The sequence below is a fragment of the Phalangium opilio genome, unplaced genomic scaffold (assembly GCF_054372755.1).
Source record: "Phalangium opilio isolate 3A_F unplaced genomic scaffold, DU_Popi_V2 ptg000061l_1, whole genome shotgun sequence".
Lineage (NCBI taxonomy): Eukaryota > Metazoa > Arthropoda > Arachnida > Opiliones > Phalangiidae > Phalangium > Phalangium opilio.
This window is the reverse complement of record NW_028324178.1, coordinates 1370085-1392296: the sequence shown is the minus strand read 5'-3', so window position 1 is coordinate 1392296 and position 22212 is coordinate 1370085.

Genomic DNA, 22212 nt, shown 5'->3' with positions numbered 1-22212 from the left:
AGTCTTCCAACCTTATATCTGGGGACATTTGTGTATAAATTATTAGATTTTGTACTAGTGTCGAAGCCTATATGGTTCCATCAGGTATTTCAATTTCATTTTTCACACTCGATAAATTTACAAGTGGGGACCTTCACAGTCATTTCAAAGGACAAATGGGGTCTTTTAAACACACATTTTCAAATTTCATGTATATTATAATTTTATAGTTAAAATATTGATTATCAGAATGAAATTTAAGTAATCAGTCCTATTTTTAGCTTAACACTTAGATTTGAGCTAATTTCAGGTTTACAAGTGGGGACCTAAACCGTCTTCCTACCTTATATCTGGGGACATTTGTGTATAAATTATTAGATTTTGAATTAGTGTCGAAGCCTATATGGTTCCATCAGGTATTTCAATTTCATTTTTCACACTCGATAAATTTACAAGTGGGGACCTTCACAGTCATTTCAACAGACAAGTGGGGTCTTTTAAACAAACATGTTCAAATTTCATGTATATTATAATTTTATAGTTAAAATATTGATTATCAGAATGAAATTTAAGTAATCAGTACTATTTCAAGTTTAACACTTAAGTTTTGAGCTGATTTCAGGTTTACATGTGGGGACCTAAACAGTCTTCCAACCTTATATCTGGGGACATTTGTGTATAAATTATTAGATTTTGTACTAGTGTCGAAGCCTATATGGTTCCATCAGGTATTTCAATTTCATTTTTCACACTCGATAAATTTACAAGTGGGGACCTTCACAGTCATTTCAACAGACAAGTGGGGTCTTTTAAACACACATTTTCTAATTTCATTTATATTTTAATTTTATAGTTTAAATATTGATTATTATAATGAAATTTAGGAAATTGGACCTTTTAAAGGCTTAACACTTAAGGTTTGAGCTGATTTCAGGTTTACAAGTGGGGACCTAAACAGTCTTCCAACCTTATATCTGGGGACATTTGTGTATAAATTATTAGGTTTTGAATTAGTGTCAAATCCTATATGGTTCCATCAAGTATTTCAATTTCATTTTTCACACTCGATAAATTTACAATTGGGGACCTTCACAGTCATTTCAACAGACAAGTGGGGTCTTTTAAACACACATTTTCTAATTTCATGTATATTTTACAATTATAGTTTAAATATTGATTATTATAATCAAATTTAGGTAATCGGACCTTTTAAAGGCTTAACACTTAAGTTTTGATCTGATTTCAGATTTACAAGTGGGGACCTAAACCGTCTTCCAACCTTATATCTGGGGACATTTGTGTATAAATTATTAGATTTTGTATTAGTGTCGAAGCCTATATGGTTGCATCAGGTATTTCAATTTCATTTTTCACACTCGATAAATTTACAAGTGGGGACCTTCACAGTCATTTCAACAGACAAGTGGGGTCTTTTAAACACACATTATCTCTTTTCATGTATATTTTATATTTATAGTTTAAATATTGATTATTATAATGAAATTTAGGTAATCGGACCTTTTAAAGGCTTAACACTTAAGTTTTGAGCTGATTTCAGATTTACAAGTGGGGACCTAAACCGTCTTCCAACCTTATATCTGGGGACATTTGTGTATAAATTATTAGATTTTGTACTAGTGTCGAAGCCTATATGGTTCCATCAGGTATTTCAATTTCATTTTTCACACTCGATAAATTTACAAGTGGGGACCTTCACAGTCATTTCAACAGACAAGTGGGGTCTTTTAAACACACATTTTCAAATTTCATGTATATTATAATTTTATAGTTAAAATATTGATTATCAGAATGAAATTTAAGTAATCAGTCCTATTTTTAGCTTAACACCTAAGTTTTGAGCTAATTTCAGGTTTACAAGTGGGGACCTAAACCGTCCTCCAACCTTATATCTGGGGACATTTGTGTATAAATTATTAGATTTTGAATTAGTGTCGAAGCCTATATGGTTCCATCAGGTATTTCAATTTCATTTTTCACACTCGATAAATTTACAAGTGGGGACCTTCATTGTCATTTCAACAGACAAGTGGGGTCTTTTAAACACACATTTTATAATTTCATGTATATTTTAATTTTATAGTTTAAATGTTGATTATTATAATGAAATTTAGGAAATTGGACCTTTTAAAGGCTTAACACTTAAGTTTTGAGCTGATTTCAGGTTTACAAGTGGGGACCTAAACCGTCTTCCTACCTTATATCTGGGGACATTTTTTGATTATACACTTACAAGATCAACGCAGTGACTTCATTGACAAGTGGGGACTTTCACCTAGCGACATCTATATCTGAAATTTGAAAGTAATCTGGAATTAAGGTCCCCATTTATGCGGTGAAAATATCGTGTGTTTTCAGGTCCCTACATATAAATGTCTTGGGTTCTTTTTCCACAGCGAGTGTTTAATTATATGCTTTACGGCGCTCAACTAATTATGAAATCCTCTTATTAATGAACTATAGTTAATTGTGTCCTCAGATGTCAATCACTCCTTATCGGTCCCCAAGTGTCAATCGTGTGCCCGTGACCGCGTTCGCAGTTTGCGTATCGGAGCAAACGTGTTCGCCATTTCCGAACTGCTTTCACAGTCACGGAAATGGCTCCTCAACTTAAGTTCTCACACCACCATCTTCTGGTCTTTGTCCATCCCACACGGACACCAGTCTGTTCTTACTGGCTTCTAATTACCACCATCTTTTGTTCTTCGTCCATCCCACACGGACACCAGTCTGTTCTTACTGGCTTCTAATCACCACCAGCTTCTGTTCTTTGTCAATCCCACATTGACACCAGTCTGCACTTACACTGGCTTCTAACACCACCATCCACTGGTCTTCCGTCTATTCCACATAGACACCAATCTGTATCATTGGCTTCTACTCCATTATCATCGTTTGGTTTTAGGATATACGCGGCGATCAGCTAGTGTTACGAGAAACGTCTAGCCTCCCTAAGGTGGGATCGCCACCAAAGGTTTTCGCAATTGCGCTTTTTCCTTACTATTATAATGGAAACGAATCGTATATATACCCCAAAATTTGAAGAAAGTGGGCAAGAGGGGTACCCTTCACTTTAAACGTCAATATTAGCAAAGTTTGAGATGATAATAGGTATAACTTTATTTTAAACGATTTAACTTTTATTAATGTTAATTATTGAAGATTAAAATAATTAAAAATAATTATATTTATTTAAATATTAAAGATAAACCTCTCGTGCAAAGAGAGAGATTATCATCGCCTCCTATATCTACCAAGGCCCGTGCATGCGAAATATTTCCTTCATTGCCTCCTAAATCTATCAAGGCCCGTGCATTGTGATATATTTCATTCATTGCCTCCTATATCTATCAAGGCCCGTGCATTTCGATATACTTTTCAAAACAACAACCAAAATGGGAAGCTCCTCTCAGAAACATAATAATTTCTTTTCTCTGTATATGAAATGAAAATATGGATAATATTGCGCTCCTTCTTTAATGGTATGAATCCTTGCCTGTCTATTAATATTTTACGTAGGAGTAATACGTTTTTAGCGAAGTCTAGAGAGGATAAACATAAGCGAGATTGTTTCGGAAAAAAATACTGCTTCCACTAATGGGTTTATACTCCTTGTTACTGTTGTTGAGAGTAATCATAACAAAAGCTTAAAAAATTACGAGAGGACAGACCTTTTTTATCCTCTTGTTTTACTCTTAATAAGAATATAAAACATTTATTTTGTATCAAAAAATATTTTTTGGTGCTAAGATTGCTTAAAAAAAAATCCAAACGGTTAGGCATTGGTAAAAAAGACAAACGATATTTTTCAAATCTAATGAGATAACGCCCACCTAGTTGAAAATTGCCCTTTTTTATCTGCGGGAGCCATTCTTAATGAGAATTTCGATGCTAGTAGGTTGTCAATTAAACTACCGGTATATTATTGTTGTTGGAAATTGGATATTAAGTCAAGTTAAGTGGTTGTAAAGAGCCAGCAGGTTTTTGCCGCTTCTTTTTGTGAGTATTTGATTTTTGTATGTAAAATGGAGGAAGAAAATGTTGAGAGTAAGGATGAAATGCGGAAGCGCAAAGCGCGGGAAAGGATGAGGGCAAAAAGGTCGAACTTTTCTTTGGATACTTAAGTTTATGTAATCTTCTCGACACGGAGAGGTAATATTTTGGTTTTCCCAACTTGTTTTTGTATAAACTGTAATCAGTTTTGTTACAAAAACCAACGCCAAGAAAAAGAGTGTTCATACTGGGAAAGTGAAGAGGAACCAAATTACTATCTTTGCTCTTTCCGTAAACACAAATGAAGGAAATTTGTTCGTTCAACCTATCCAACATTTTAAAAGTCGATAACGATTGCAAAACTATTGTACCTCGGTTGGGTACATTATGTTTAATCGAAATTGAAGACAATCGTCAGAAATTTGCGCGAAAATATAAAATAACCCATACCGTGATTAGAAAACTCGTTTGCGAAGAAATTTTGAAAAACAAGTTTGAGTGTTATGTTGTAGAACTATCTTGGTATTCTTATAGATATGCTTGGACATTTCCAAAACCAATTGATACGGTAAATTGTGGTCAGCACGTACCGACTACTACATGTAAATTAGGTCGGATTCACAAGCACTATAAAAAACAAAACTGGCGTTGCCAACATCGGGAAGAGGCGGCCTACGTTCTGGGATACGTTTGTCATGACAGCGACGCTGTTCAAGCAGTGATTAACACGGCGATTGTTAAAATCATTTACGAATTCAACTCTACGCTGACGTATAAAAACCCATTTCGTAGGAATTACGCAACATCTAACAGCTTCAACACAAATTTCTTGAAGCTGTTATATATAAAAGTTGTAATCAATTCTTTACGGTTCGGCAATTACTCTTTATCGTCCTTATCAGATAATTTGTCTACATTTAAGAAGAAATTTTATTTGACTCGATACTTTATTTTTAAAAACGATGAATTTTGTGACGACGAAACACTTGATAACGTGTCTGAAGTGATTTTTTCAAAGAATGCCACCAATAAATCTTACAAAGATCGTCAAAATGCCGATCCATCTTCAATAGAACTTGAAGGTGAAGAGTGGGATTGGTAATTAAGGCTCAATTCGGGAGTTACGTTTTTAATCAAGCTCGCCCGCGACTGGGTACGTTATGTTTAATCACAATTGAGGATAATCGTGAAATATTTTATGGAAAAAAGAGAATTTCCAAGTACGCTATCGAACAGCTTGTGTGTCGGGAAATGTTAAAAAACGTATATGAAAGCAGGGTCGTGCTATTAACTTGGCCACACCGTGGATAGAGTCGTGTCAAATCGATCCAGGAGATTGCGGTCGTCACGTCGTTACGACAGAATGTAAACTTGGTCGAATTCATAAATTCGATCCCAAAAAACAGTGGCGTTGTCAGCATTCGAATGAAGCAGCCTATATTTTACAGTACGTGTGTCACGACAGAGATAGTGTTCAAGCAGTAATTAACACTGCTATAATCAAACTTTTATACGAGTTAAACTCTCCTTTAATTGTAAAAAACCAATCGCCTTTTAGTGGTAACTTTTCTCCTACTACTTTTTTAGTAGTATTTTTAAAATTTGCGTATCTATATTCTGCAATTACGGAATTGAACAATTTAAATTTTTCGTTTATGGATTTAACATTCACTTTTAAAAATTATAAAAGTAAGTTTGCTTTTCTCGTACACCGCCATCATCCATTTAAAAGTGTTAGCGGTCTATTTTATAACCCGATGATTACAATGTTTAAAAATGACCATTTAGCGTATTTGCCCCACGACTTGCAGACATTTGAAGATTTCTTAAAACGTAATTTTCCAAATTTTTTGTTTTACTTTCGAAGAATTTAACCCCAGAAAGTAGGGCTGGGAGTATCGAAGATTTTCGGTATCGATACCGGTATCGAGTACTGAATATTGTACTCGATACCGGGTATCGGTATCGGAGAAAAAAATACTCGATACTCAAAGTATCGAGTACTTTTTTTAAAGCGCCACCTATGATAGATTTTGCGTATTTAATTATAATAAGCTATGTAATTAGTTTTATTTCTTGGAAAAGCATTGCTGCAATATTTTAACATTTAATTTAAATTTTTTTAATCTAATTTTTAAGATGTGATTTAAGTTTAGTTAGCGCTATTCACATAAATTTTCTGAAAGCTAGAATCCTTTTAAGTATAATAAAACACGTCGAAACGCGTCTAAGTTAAAGTTCAGGTCATTTGTATCAATAGGACGAAGGAACTGGCCAAAAAACATACCTCCTCCTATAGAACTTAATATTAATTTTCGGTTACTCCGAATTTTCTTCAAAAGTCGCGCTTATATGTAAAATTGTAAATCCAATTCTTTGATCGGGATTCTATAGCACGAGCAGGTTGCGTCGTTTTGTGCGCTATCGACTGGGCTATGGTTGAAGAAGCTACGTCTGACGTCAGTCTACTCTAGGGATGGAGTATAGAGACTAAACTATGTCGACGAGGGAAACATTCACGTGTTAAAATATAAAGCAAATGATTGGCCGCAAGTTTGAAAAAGAAACGTTCCTTCGATTCCAGGGGGAAAAGATAGGGGGATAAAGTACTCGATACCAGTATCGGATCCCAAAAACGGTACTCGATACCAAGTTGGCATCGAGTAGTATCGAACAGCCCTACCAGAAAGAACGCTGTCAATTATACTTTACAAGATAGATTTCCAAGTTTTTGGAATCATTATCGCAGAATTTAATCATGATGTAATCAATACAAATAAATATTGTTTTTTAACATTTTATTTCATCTTTTAATTTGTTTTTTTAACATTTTATTTCATCTTTTAATTTGTTTTTTACAATGTTGACACAAACCTTTTTTAAAAAAATTCTGATCTAAAATCGGTTTAAGTAGAGGAAAAAAAACCATAATTGCAACTGATGGGTCCATCGATAACATTCCAAAAATAATTCCTACAGGTACAGTTACGGGAAGGAGAAGTAATAAACCACCTAAACGGCCATATTCTTTTGTAACCTCAAAAACACGCTGCGTACAACATCTATTATTACAATATTCTTTAGTCTTGGATTTGCTTGTAGTTGAAACGTATTTCTCCGTTGGTGGTACATCTCTCCCTGACTCGTCGTTAGAACAGTTTATGGGTATGTTGCATGTTGAAAACCCTTTAACAATTGGGCATTCCGGGGAATATTTTCGATGCTCCTCATTTACTTTATCATTAGCTTTCCAACTATGTAATGTTATATCGCAATAAAAACATTTAACGGCATCGCCCTTCTTTAAATAATAAAAACCATGTTTCGCAAACTCTGATGGATTTATATTAATAACGGGGTAATCTTTAAAAGTTTCGAGCCGTAGTTTTTCCCAGTTCATTATAGCTTTAAGTTTTGTCCCGAACTAATATAATTTTCAAACACTGTTGCTGATACATCTTACAAATTTTACCTACGTCACACTACACGTGACTCGCATTTTGATACAATAAATGTTTTAATAATGCTTATGGTGTAATTTTTATATTACAACGAATACTTTGAAACGATCGATCTTCTTTAAACAATACCTACACTTCGAATCTCCACGATGCCCGATACAAACCGCTAATATAGGGAAAAAACCCATTAACGCGACATCCTGACACATTGTTATCATACCTAACACTATCCCGAGTGGTATAGTTATTACGGTACTTAGAAGTAATCCTCCTACTATAGAACATTCTTTTACAACCTCTAAAACACGCTGCCTACAACATCTATTGTTACAGAAGTCTATGTCTTTAGTAGTACCCGGAACGTATTTGTCTGTTGGTGGTACATCCGTTCCGTGATTTATACGCATGTTATCCTCCACTTGCATTGGCAACAAAGTATCAAACATTTGGTTGAATATCTTCGATACTAACGAGGTAATCTTGTTTCGAGCCGTACTTTTTTTCCAGTTCCTTATAGCTTTACGTTTTTTCCCGAACTAATATAATTTCAATCACTGTTGTGGATATATCTTACAAATTTTACCTACGTCACACTACACGTGACTAGCATTTGATTGACAGATCCGTAAATACAAATTCTGAATTATGCACATTTGGATCATTTTCGGTTCATTTGCATGGTTTAAGGTCGGATCTCTGAATTATGTAAATTTTATTCATTTTCGGTTCATTTGCATGTTTAAGGTCGGATCTCTGAATTATACAAATTTGGGTCCTAATTTGTATAGTCAAAAGTTGGATTTCTGAATGATGCAAATTTTGATAATTTTTACCTCATTTGCATAGTCAAAAGTGGGATTTCTGAATTATGCAAATTTTGATAATTTTTACCTCATTTGCATAGTCAAAAGTGGGGTAACATACTACTCACACCTAGCTGATACGTAAATGTTTTTTCGTGACTGGTTAAAAATTACGGTGATTTCACATCTCTAAGTTTAAGCTCTTTTCCTGAACTAGCTTTACATGATTAGTGTTGCAATTGTGGGTGTCAGAATTAAATGCGAAGAACTACACTCTTTGTTTATCTTATTTACTTAACTTTAATTCATGAAAAACAAGGTTATCGTTTACAAATACTAAATAAACATATAATTTAGTTTGTGAGCTGCTAGGAGTCTCCAGCTATAGGGTGGTATAAAAAAAAATCTGATAAGACTTCATAAAAATCTTATCAGACTTTTGGTGTAACATGATTACACCGTGATTTTGAAATCGTTCCCTTCATGTGAGCTATGACCAAACGTAACGTAACAAAAATAGTTACGAAATGTCAAACTACACCAACCAATCAGATTTAGTCGTCGAGAAACGAGTTTCAATTCAGGGAAAACATTCTCCTTCAGTTCCAAATTATCTGCAGTTCGTGTAAAATCTTTCTTTCAAAATAATGATGTAGAATGGAGTGTATATAAAATATTTAGAATTGGGTCTTCGTGTATATCTTTAAGTATTTGAAGCGTATTCAAGAACTCTGTTGTTAGTGCCGGTGATGTTGAGGTTAAGCCCTTTGCTTCAGAGCCATCCATTTATTTGCAAAGTAATTCTTAAACGTTGCTTCTCTGAATACACTTTTCCAGATTTGGAGCGGGTTGCTTTGCGTCATGGGAGTCATAGCGATGATTGATATCATTCACAAGCGAGTCAAGGGAATGCCAGGATCAATGATGTCCTTCGCTGCTCAAAAACTCCTTTATTTCGGAGCCATTTTGGGAAAAGGTAGAGTCTCCAGAGTCGAACAATTTATCGGGCCGGGCCGGGTCGGGCTTTTCAAATTTTGGAAATTAAAGGGCAGTTAGTTACAAAATTTTAAAGCGCGCGCCCTGATTCTTATGTCAAGCAGAGCCGCGGTGGTCTAGTGTGACGTCACACAAGCGAATTGTTGGAGAGAGAAAAAATTCCGAAGCGAGCATTAGCCTCCCTTGCCTGTCACGCACCGTCGCACGCGTAACCACTAAACACGAAAGATGCCGTGTAAATCTATCAATTTTGTACGCACTCTATGATGGACACGCAAAATTAAAAATACATCCAATCAAAAGAAAAGAAAAAATAACCCTTACAGCTCGGCATTTTCTATCCATTTTCCGCAAATAAGTGGTAAACGGTTATTTGTGTGGATAATGGCGTTCAAAACATGGAGACATAATGCGGAGCTCTAAAAAACCGCCCTTATACTTTAAAGCCACGAATAAACGCAGAATAGCTAAGGTAGTGAAATACAACTTTTCGAACTTCCTTGAACCATTAGTATTGAATTTGCGAACACGTTTGCTTCCATTTGCAAACTGCGAACGTGGTCCCCTTGGTTGTAAGAATGCAGCACACAGACACACTTACACATCCAGTACTGTGAATGGTTTTAGTCAAGCAAAATGAACAGTGCCTTCAACCACTCAATGTTTCTATTGGTTTGTGTCGGTGCAGGCTTCGACCTTCCTTCGTCACTGGCGATTCGCTTCAGCGTTGGAGTTTATCTCTTGATAATTGTGGTTTTCGTCAATTTGTTCAACGGAGTCTTGAAAGCCAATTTCTCGTCTCAGAAGAAGGAAAACATTAACGGAATTCCGGATTTATTGAAAGTACCCGACGTCAAAGTTTTCATTTCTGAGGTAGTAGAAGACAGCGTTAAACCATCGGTAGAGATTTTTGAACACTTAAATCTCATTCCTAAAGTTCATTCATTAATAAAATTTTATTTCTAACAGACTGAAATGAAAACTCTGTGGCATCAGCGAGAGACAAAAAGCCAAGTGCTTAAAGCGAGAGACTTACCTTCAGGAAAGCAAATATGGTTTGGAGATTTACCTACTTTACAAATGGGCTTGTTAATGCACTTCGATGAGCCCAAGCTGAAAGCATTGCATTTTCATCTTGGTTCGGCCAAGTACTTGCAACAACCGCTAGTGCTCCCAATTTACAATGCAACAATGAATCCTAAAGCTCTGAAGTACATCAACCAAAGGTTCGTTAACTTTCTTAATGAAGGAATCGTCAGCGTTTCCGTGCTACTTGATTCTTCTTCAATAATTCTATGCCTCAACTGGCGTTCACGCGCATTGACTAGTAACGCTGAATAGCTGCTAATTATTATACAACTACTCTCGAGCACATAATGGCGAGTTCAAGAGCTACGTATCGAGTTACGTTATTGCTCGTGGAACCGATGTGTAGTAAGATGGCAATTTTTAGCAGTTCCACTTCCAACTGCCGATTGATCCCATAGTCCATTTCCATAGCACCGCTTAAATTTGACACCGCTAAACCAATCAATTGCTCATTAGGTAATCCGCTGTCAAAAACGTCCAAATGAGAAGCGTGCAAATCACGAAACACGCTTAAATTTACAGCTTTTGTTAAACGTTCATATCACTACAAGCCCGTGATGTCCACGGGAATTTACTTAATGACTCGCGTAATTTAATCGAGATCGGCATAATTATCGCATGGATAAAGTGTGCGCGTGAAGAAATTTGTTTTCACTCTATTGGATAGTCAACTCCCTATATTGAACGACAGTTTATTCTGTATATTTTTTGTTACAGCATCGGTTGTCAGCACGCGTAAAGCTAGGTCTCTATGTAACGTTGCTTGCAAGAGACGAAAAACTTCAGGATCTTCAGGATTTAAAATATCTGCGAGTTTTTTTAGCTAGAACGCACGGACCTCAAGGCCTTAGTTTCAAATACGTTTGAAATTGCCTACCGCCTACAACACCTATTTGAAATAGGGCTGTGCGAATACTCGAATTTTCGAATAGTATTCGTTTAATTCGAATCGATTATTCGATTCGACGAATCGAATTTGAAATTTGGAGAAAAACGAGTATTCGAATTAAGAAACGATTATTCGAAAAGAAATTCGAATAACCGATTTACATACGAATACAGCTCCCTAAACCGAATAATCGTTTCCAAGGGGCTAAATTCGAATAGAAAACGAGTATTCGATTGGAAACGGGAGGGACTGTTACATATGAAGCTGTTTCGTTTATGGAATTTCATTGCGATTGTGCAATTCGCTATGTTTTGTTTTTCTCTCACCAATTACTCAGTCTTAGGAAAAATTCCATTCTATGTGGAACTACAATATTTTTAGACTGCTACGTGTATTTAGGAAACGATTTATTGTTTTGAAAAGAATATCCGTCTGATAAAACCGAGTATTAAAATTTTCCAGTACAATTTTAAAAAACAAGTACTGCTAGGTGTATTTAGAAAACGATTAATCGCTTTGAAACGAATATTCGTCTGGTAAAACCGATTAATCGAAAAAAAACGAGTACTCGAACCAGAATTTTTGATAAACGAGTAATATTCGTTTGAACGACTACTCGATTTGGATTTCGAATAGGAGATTTACTATTCGATTCGTATTCGATTCGGTTTGAAAAACCACTATTCGCACAGCCCTAATTTGAAACTAAGTCCCGGAGGACCGTGCACTCGAGCTAAAAAACTCGAGGATATTGTAAATCCTGAAGATCCTCAAGTTTTTTGGTCCCTCGTCAGCACGCGCAAAGCCACTTTACATAGAGGCCTAGCTTTACGCGTGCTAACACTCGATGTTGTAACAGAGTATATACAGAATAAGCTGTCGTCGGAGATAGGGAGTTGCCTATCCTGTAGAGTGAAAAGAAATTCCTAACGCGCATTTTTTATCCATGATTATCGTCTACTCTTCATAGTGTCACTTGAAATTATGGAGAATTTCATTTTTCAAGTCCCGGATAAAAGTGTCGCGTGTACCTTGAAACTATCAAAAAAAAGTCAGCATTAATCACGCGGATAAATTTGCAACCTGATTTAAGTTACTGAATTGAAAAATTAAAGTGTCTCCATCATCATTTGGTGATTGCAGATTGCGCTCTTTCTTGGAAACCGGCCAAATCACAGCATTTCACCGCGTGTTCGAGAGAGACTTTCACATCGAAGTGGAACCACAACATTCGACGGCTGAGAATGAAGTACATGTACTCGGGTTCAAGGACATTGAAGCCAAGTTCCGATTGTGGGCGGCAATGCTTGGAGTCGCTTCTTTCGTTTTCACCTTTGAGCTACTGAGAAGATTCCAGTTTCTAGAACCACTGAACATCACTAGGATGAAACGAAAATTGTTAGGAATGTAATCCCTCGCAACGGAACTTTAAACCGGAAACTGATTTAAAACGATTTTGAACCATACAAACACATCACTAAGAGTCGGTTCAGACTAGTATTTGCACGAAGCATTGGTGTCGTCTTCATAGTTATGTCACATGCAAAATAAAACATTTGAGGAAGTTTTAGCATACACAATAGCAGACGACGGTAACCGCGAACTAGCACAAGGTCTACTTTTAGGGAGTGAATTAGCCTAACATAGCTACGCGGATTCAACGGCCAATCATGGCGAAACTCTGATGCCTCGCGACTTTTGGCCACTTTCAAACTTTCCCCTCAACCACTTTTGGTGATACTAAGTTATTTTATTTCTTATTCGAGGATGAAACCAAGTTTATTTAAATAAGTGACACTTGGAAATCACCATAAGCTAAAGTAACTATAATGACGTGTAAATAGTTAACGCAATCTTTGACAAAGACTCAACTAACCAAAGTACTAATTGAAACAAAATAGAAGTTTTTACAATAATTGTAACCGTAAACAAATTCTGTCAGCGAATGAAACTAGGCCAAGTCTTTTTCTAAATTTTTAAAAATAAACATGGCCTAGTGATTGTGCGTTCCAATTAGGGAATCCAAAGTTAGTAGTATATACTACTAAAATTACTTAGAATATTGGAATTACTCATATTTTTGTAAAATCACGATGACTCTTAAAACGAAAATATGCGAAAGAATTTGTTCACGAGATATTTAAAATACTACATAGAAATTTATTGATGTATTCTAAGATATAAATGGAAAATTAAATAATTACTAAAGGTATTTGTGTGAAAATAAATAATTACTAAATGTATTCGTTGGAAAATAAATAATTACTAAATGCATTTGTGGGAAAATAAATAATTACTAAATGTATTCGTTGGAAAATAAATAATTACTAAATGTATTTGTGGGAAAATAAATAATTACTAAATGTATGTTGGGAAAATAAATAATTACTAAATGTATTTGCGGGAAAATAAATAATTACTAAATGTATTAGTGGGAAAATAAATAATTACTAAATGTATTAGTGGGAAAATAAATAATTACTAAATGTATTTGTTGGGAAATAAACAATTACTATATGTATTTCTGGGTAAATAAATAATTACTAAATGTATTTGTGTGAAAAGAAGTAATTACTAAATGTATTTGTGAGAAAATAAAAAATTACTAAAATAATATTTACTACCAAAAATGATTCTCGGTTTTCAGAAATTTTAAAATTTGTTAGAGCAATTTTTATGGCGTTAAAATTTAATTGGCAGAGAGGAAAATAAAACATTAAAAGACTCTCATGCCAAGAACCGAGAAAGTTGACGTATTTAACAAACGCGACGAAGACGTCTGTACCTTGTGCGTCGGTTGACTATCGGTAACTGCATCTTGCGAGGGAAGACTTAATAAATCGGTAAAATGTGTAATAGTGTTAGCGCGGTGTTAAGCAATATGGATTAGAACTTGCTCATTAGTGATAAAAATTCTTCATCATCCAATTCCCACTTAAATTATTTTCTAAAAGATGTTTCATGTGTTAAGATACCTTATTTCAGTTCCCTACTATATCTCCTTGAATTACGGAAGTTTATTCCATTTTCAACCATGATTAATGATGATACTTGATTGAGAAATACCCGCTCAATTCAATACTCACGGGATACAGTGTCCACGGCAATATAAGGTGCCATTTCTAGTTTAGCATACATTTTTTTAATTTCATAAAACGTAGAAAATCAACACACCCACAAATAAGACCGTAGAGTAAGAATTTTGTTTGCCCAAAAAACTTTCTGGTCAACTGAAGGTGTTCCCATTGTTTACAGAATTTCGAAAGCAACGTCACCGCCAGTCCGCCACTAATCGGCTCCTAATGAAGGAAGGCTTTTGTACATGTATATTTTTACGAAAACTGGCTCTGAAGTTGTAAGGCTGGTACAAGCCGGGAAGATACAAACTCACGCGAAATTCTTCATTTACAGGACGAGTATAACAAGTCACGAAAATTCTTTCGTATTAGCTATGTGTGTTTGGGATGGGGAGGCTTGTCATGCACGACGTGGAAAAAAGGTTGAGGTATAACTTGAATTTTAAGAAATTCACAACGTGGGTTACCCTAACTAAAATTGTCAAGTTTACAATGGGCTGCAAACATTTCAATAGCCCGTTTGTACAACAAATATTGAACTGCCAAAGTACCAAAGTCGTCACTTCATCAGTACCCTATAACGTTTTTATAACGCATAGCATCTCGTGCCCTCCCTTGCATCACAACTTACTTGAATTAAAAGTATGATGACAAAGTTAAGGACAACAAAAATTTTGTCGTGAGAAGGGTGCAGTATATTTCACCATGTTGTTGGAAAATTATGAAAATTTATTGATATTATAATCAGAGCTGTGTAAACCTCATAGTAAAATATTGAAGCCATTCATCAGATAGTTCGGCCGCCATGTTGGAAAATGGCCGCCGGGAATGTCATTTAGATAAGAGTATATTATTCATAAATTATGAAAATTGGTAATAATTAAGTTGAAGACCGTCTAAACATCATTATTGAATATTGAAGACGTGCTAATGATAATTTGGGCGCCTTCTTGGAAAATGACTACTGGAAATACTAAATATATTTCAAACATATAAATCTTTTCGAAATTCCTATATTGAGTAGATGATTTTCATTAACCCCAAAAAATAGCCATCTTCAAGTCGATATTATCGACGCCATCTTTAAAAATGGCCACACGAAAATTAATACCCTAAATTCTGAAAAAAATAAAAGTTATTCAAAACTGTAATTCTCAACATGTTGATTAGGGTATATAATTTAATATTAGGTTTTATACATTCTCATGTTATTAAAGATTAGATTTAAGACAAATCTCTAACAGTTCGTTCATATTTATCTCGTCAGCCTGAAGACTTTTTTCACAATAGTTGCTTGTCAGAGGCCTTGAACAGGCGCAGCGCCTGGCTGGGGGCTCATCATATTCCAAATTGAACCTGCGGAAACGCCGTCAGGGCACACGGGATCGGCCAGCGACCCCGACAAACGCCCCTTGAGCAGGTGACAGAAGCTGGGCACCGTCAGTGGCGAGCCCAGCCAGAAGGTGGTCGGTGACAGCGAAGGATTAAGGCAGAAAGAGGCTCGAGGTGATGGAGGATTTCCCTCCATGCACATCAGTGCCACACGACCGAAACAATGTATCCGCGACCCTCAGAGGGTTGCCAATTAAGCAATTATGGTAACACCTGGGCGGGGCGAAGCGGCCGAGCAAAACCTTCTGGGAAAGGGGCAAGGAACGGTCTGAACAAAGGGCGAACCAAAGCAACTCCCGAAACGGTACACCGAACTGGGCCCCCTCAGCCACAACAAGCCCTTTTGCTTTGCTCTATACCAGCTAGTACCGCGACAATGTCCACGCATTGCAGAGCCAACTAATTTGGATCGTCTCTATTCACAGTTCTTTACACAAGAGGTTCCGCACTTAAAGATAATGATTATTAAAAGCTGGGCTTGAGTGGTGTGAATGGGTCTTACGATTCGGGATCGCCAACCATCCTCATTCTTCGGGGTTTAAATCGTTCCCTAGCTATTGTAGTAGCGGAGTATCTTGGTTCTTTTGCTAGTCTATCACACTCGAATTGGAACGTCTTCATTCTTAAATCTGAAACCAAAAACCACAACAAGAGAATCTCAAATCGAGACATTTAAGAAAAAAAGGTTCCGAGAACACATGCTGTAACTGGGTGTGGTTATGATAAGGTGGGGTTTAAAGTAAAAAACAGATAGTCAACATCTTACAAATACGTTGAGAGTTTTTAATGAAAGTATTAAGTCAACAATAGCTAGGAAACGATTTAATACCGAATTTTGAAAAGTATACTGTATCTAAGTGACATTCCCGGCGGCCATTTTCCAACATGGCGGCCAAACTATCTCATGAATGGCTTCTACATTTTACTATGGGGTTCACACAGCTTTCATTATAATATCTATAAACTTTCCTAATTTTCCAACAACAAAATGAAACAAAATGTACCTAGCCTTCAAAGCGGCCATTTTCCAGTATGGCGACCAAACTATCGAAGACAGAGCTGTGAAATTTTTTTATGATGTTCATGTGGTTACATTCATAATATGCACCAATTTTCGTACTATTTGAAGAAGAACGTGGAATACATTGATGCTGGCATTCCAGGCGGCCATTTTCCAAGATGGCGACGACAGGTCAGCAGGGGACTTTTAGTATATTTTTTGTTGGGTCAAAAACAACACATGTACCAATTTTCATCTTTTTGTTCAAATGTTCTAGGTCAAGCCCATTTTTAGCCTATCTGTCCTGGCCTATAAGTCGATCATTCCGTATACACAGATTCTTAGTAAATCCCAGGTCTGCCAACTTAAGAATTCTGTTTGAAGAGGGGAGGTCAAGTTTTAGTCTGGGTTTTCCAACACCTCGTTAACCAAAGCCGTGAAATATGCAAATCTCAATTTAATTGAGCCGATACAACTAAGATCAACCACAGTTATCATCTCTTTCGCCAATAAACCTTTTTCATATAATTGATTGCACGCTCTTCAATAATCGTATGTTAATTTTGCGCTTTTCCTCTCTTCTTCTTTCCCAATTTTCCCAATTGCAAAGTCGTACAATTCTCATAAAACCGTTTCTTGTTGCATGATCATGCTGGGGGTGACGTTCAAACGGGTCCACGAATCTCTAATAATGTAGCTAGTAAGGAGTTTTGGGACAATCCTAGTTTCCTTCCTCTCAAATCTAGCTTCTTCTCTACGCTTTAGAGCTTGAATATCACACCAACCAAAATCTATACCGCCTCTGGAGAACTGTTTAGGTCCATTGGGTTTGGATGAGAAAAGGGCTTGAACAATACTTTTAAGCTGGTGTGAAGGGCATATAATCCAGTGAATTAGTTTTCCTATGGCAAAAGGATTCTGAAAACTGGGATGGAACCTTAGATTTCCTGTGTCAGTCGGTATTGGACCCTTTAGTCCAAGCGTTCCTTTGATCAAAGCCAAATTCTCACTAGCACCATCACACACTAGCCCTACAGTACAAAATCCATAAGCATGAAACACCTCCAAAGTTTTAAAAAGAGCATCAGCAACAAAGTGTTGCTGAAACGATAATGAAGAGTTGAAATATGGTCCAATGAGATGGTAGTCTGATGTGAGATCCCTCCAGATAAATTGCAAGATATACTGTGTAGTATAGGGAGCTTTGGAGTGCTTGGGTTCAAAAATGTCATTTAGGTCATTGAAAGATTCTCTTGGCATGGCAAAACCTTTGAACTCGTTTGATTTAGAATTCCAAATCACTTTAACTTCGTCAAAAATCGTCACTCCTATTCCTTGTGGTTTTCTGTCGCCTTTTTTCTTCTTTTCCACCTGAAAGGCCCGGTACTTTTCTCCCTCGTCAGCTAAATATTCTTGGTTTATCCCGGGTTTTAATGAAAACTTCTTTGATTTCCTTTTGAAAGTCGCTTCACTTGGTAGATTTAGTATCTTGAAGCTTCTCAAAGCCTTAAAAGTTGCTGAACTTCGGTAGTAAATAGCCAAGGCAATCCAGAGAGTAATTGCGCTCCAACGGTTTGTCCTCTTACAAGTTTTACATCTTTCTTGGTCTTTTCTAAACTCTTCTTTTTCGTTTTTTTCTTCCTCCCACGCTTTCTTAAGCAACTCCTTCCTTCTTCTCAAAAATTTAGAATCATTCAAAATCGAGTTAAGTTCGTCAGTGCAGTAATTATTAATGAAGTCGGTGATAGCTTCCACTTTTTCTGATTTCAACGGATTGATCTCTGTCAAGCTCAACTTCCTTAGATTTAAGTTTAGCTTCCACTTTTGCTGATTTTCGGTTTAATATTGTTTTTGCTATCCTAAGTCTTGTTCGGCGTAGCTGCTTATTTGAGGGGGTTAAGTTTTCAACACTGAAGCTACTAGTAATGCTTTGACGCTAAGATTTTCTTGTGCGGGTTTCCGCCAAATATCTTTTCTTAGCTTTTGTTAAGCAGTTTGTTGCATATTTACAGTTTACACATTGCTTTATCTTAAGGGTTGTGGGTTTCGTGTCTGCGTAGTAAATATCACATTTTTTGATTGATATCTGACAGTTTGATAATCATATGTACCATTGTAGATTGCGTTTTTCCATTTTCAATTAATTTTAAATTAATGCCACAGCAAAATATATTTTGATTTGATGGTAACAGATAGTTAAGTTTCTCTTTTTTATTTTTTCAGTGTCTAGTTCACCTTCAGCATTCATGATATTACGCGTTTTAGTATTTTTAAAGAGAATTGATAATAAGCAGTCTCCGCTCTTTCCTATTGTTAAAGTAATTGGATCCATTTTTGCACCCAGAATTCCTATTGACTGAAGCTGTGTGACTATTAAAAATTCTTCTCCCAAGTAATCTGTCTTGGTCAAAGATAATAAAATAAATTTTCAAACACTAATTAAGATAAGTTTTATATAAATATGTACTTACATGAAACTGAAGTTGCGTGTAGTAAGCTTCATCTTCTGCCAAAACTCTGTATACATTTCTTGAAATAAGACTCTTGCCTACATACACTGGTGGAGCTTTGCAATCAGCTTGTGTTGTTTTATTTTCTGTTTGCAGATTATTTTCCACTGGGATAATAATTGCATTATGATTCTCTTTTAAACAACATTGGGTTCCCGATGATTTAAATATTTTACTAACTGGCACCGATGCATGTGACGATTCTTCAAAAACGGTTAATAGGCAACATTGTGTTGAAACTGACGTTGTTTTCTTATTTTCAGTGGATAGTTCACTTGATTTGGGTTTTACAGAAACAAACGAATTTATAACTGGAATATTTTGCATACTAAGTGTCCAATCATATTTTGTCGCCCTATCCATGGTTTTTTTACTTTCATTTTTCTTCACCGGTAACGATATATCTGGTGTATCTAGCCGTTTTTTCCGCAATATTGATACCAAAGACATAACTTAATTTAAAAAGTATCCCTAAATTCATTTAAAATTAGTCCTTTAAGTTCGTTAACGAAGAACTTATCTCCGACACGCGCTTAACCTAGCCGAACATTTCTATAAGCAGACGATAAAGTTCTCGATATATAAATTTCAGAGTCCTAACTTCTAAGAGAGGGCGCCATCTACTATCATTTTCACCCGCCTCCCCTCCTCTCGACAATTTGGAAGAAAATGCTGGATGCATTAGGCCAGTGTGGCTGAGTAACTTATAGGGAGCTAGTATATGATTCACTCATGATGCAACCTAATAGTTTAAAAGCGAAGCTAACACAGTTTCAAGAATATTTGATTTGCTTTCTGCGACTGCGACTAGATTTAGACGTAAAGGATCTGGCGTATAGATTTAACGTCTCCCCCTCTACAATTTCACGCATTTTTGATAAGTGGTTAGATATTTTGTCTGTTAGACTTGAACACTTAATTAAATGGCCCTCAAGGGATGAATTACATTTAACCATGCCTAACTGCTTCAAAGCCGCTTTCGGAAACAAACGTCGTAGTTACAATTGACTGCTTTGAAATTTTTATCGAAAGACGCTAGAGCGGAAACGTGGTCCCATTACAAAGACCATATTACTATGAAGTTTTTGATAGGTGTAACACCGCACGGCTCAGTTTCATTCATTTAAGGGGGATATTACAGAGGAATGTTATATTTTCAATAAATTAATCCCGGGTGATCTTATATTAGCTGATCGGTGGGGTTTTTCTGTGTTGAAGTGGCTGTCTCCGCTATCACGAGAAAGAAAAAACAAATAAGTCCAAAAGAAATAGGTGACACAAGAAAGATTGTTTATGTTCGTATGTTGAGAGAGTTATTGGGCTAACACGAAATAAATTTAGGATCCTCCAATCAACCATACCGATTGACTATCTGAATAAGAACTATGAAGGGGGGGCAACGAAATTAGACAATATTGTCAAAGTTTCTTGTGCACTGGTAAACGTTTGTGACTCTGTTGTTGGGTTTGATTAGTGTAGTTATTCATTCATTATTATTACCCTTTTGGATGCAACGCAAATTAAAAATCCAATGTAAAATATCACAAAAATTTTTTATTGCGATTTGAATGAGTATCTTATTATCACAAGTTGTAAAATTTTAACATTTAAAATTGTCCAATGCTTTTTTTAAAGCGGGAATTTTTAATAAAATGCAAATGTTATGAAACTTAACAACCAAATTTTTTTATCACACTTGCTTAGTCGATTTAGGTCTACCCCTGGGTTTTGTGATAGTCTCATTAGCCTTAGCTTTCAAACATTCCACGCAAAACCATTTCTTGGTGCTAGGAGCTTTTTTAATGCTTAGGCATTTAAACGGAACCATCGGTACTGGCAATTTTCATTGTCACAGGCGATAATTTTTCCTTCTTCACATTGACCACAATAACAATGAGATGGATTATCATTCTTTTAGGCTTTAGTATTTTCCATGTTTCGAGGTAGTTGTGTTCATTTTTTGCGGGGAATTCTAGCTGTGAAATAGTACCTCACAAGCTCCGGAAAGATGCATTTGTCGAAAAAATTATTGGCTTTATCCTATAAATCGTTGTAGAACTGATGATTTGGAAATATTATTTCAACTTTTATCCCTTTTGGGGTCCATATCACAAAATCAGCATATTTTAATTGGCACACAAACATCTGAACTTGAACTTGGTAAAAATAGGAATGTTTTTCTTCTAGTTTGAAATCGCCCGAAGCTTCGTCAAATTTCAAAGGGGAATATTTTGTATTTACGAACTGTTCAATCGTTGATTCTCTTCCTGAATATGTGCACTTGATCTCAAGCACACCAGTGCCACAACATTTGAAAGATAAAATTCCGTGTGGTGACGCCCCCATAAATGGACGATTTGGGTTTATCGTAAAGCCCGATTTTCTCATCGCTAAATTTTCATGCTTTGATGTGTTTACCTCAAAATATTTTTTACCAGCCTCATCTTCATGTTCTTTGCCCCATTCTGTTGCTTTAGAATAAAATACCACTTCTGGATGGCATATAGATTTCAGTAAACTAACTGATGGTTTTGAGGGATCGGTGTGGCATACTAATTTAGCGCTAGATGAACTAATTCTTGCTGCTTTTTGGGAGTACCAAACCTTGCTCTCAGCCTGCGCTCTAGTTATTAATTCTATCTTATCACATTGCTCCTTGGTAATACGTTCCATGATTTTAGGTACAGGAAGATCAGTTGCTTCGCTTTCAAAGAGGTTTGTTAAGGTTGGAGGAAGTTCCGTTGACTTTGGAATGTATCCTTTATTGTAAGGGCCAATAAGTGACAAAATCACTGGTTTAGAATTTGATTTTGACAAGCACTTTAAATATTCGTTGAATTCCTTTTCCGGATTAACCAATTTTTTCTTATTTTGCTGCCTGGTTGGCGTTATATCGTCAAACACTAATCGCTCCAAACGTTTTTTACGCTGCTTGTCTGATGAAAGTTAATATCTCGCTTGAATGGAACTTGTTTTAAATGAGGCACAAGCCATTTGTTTAATTT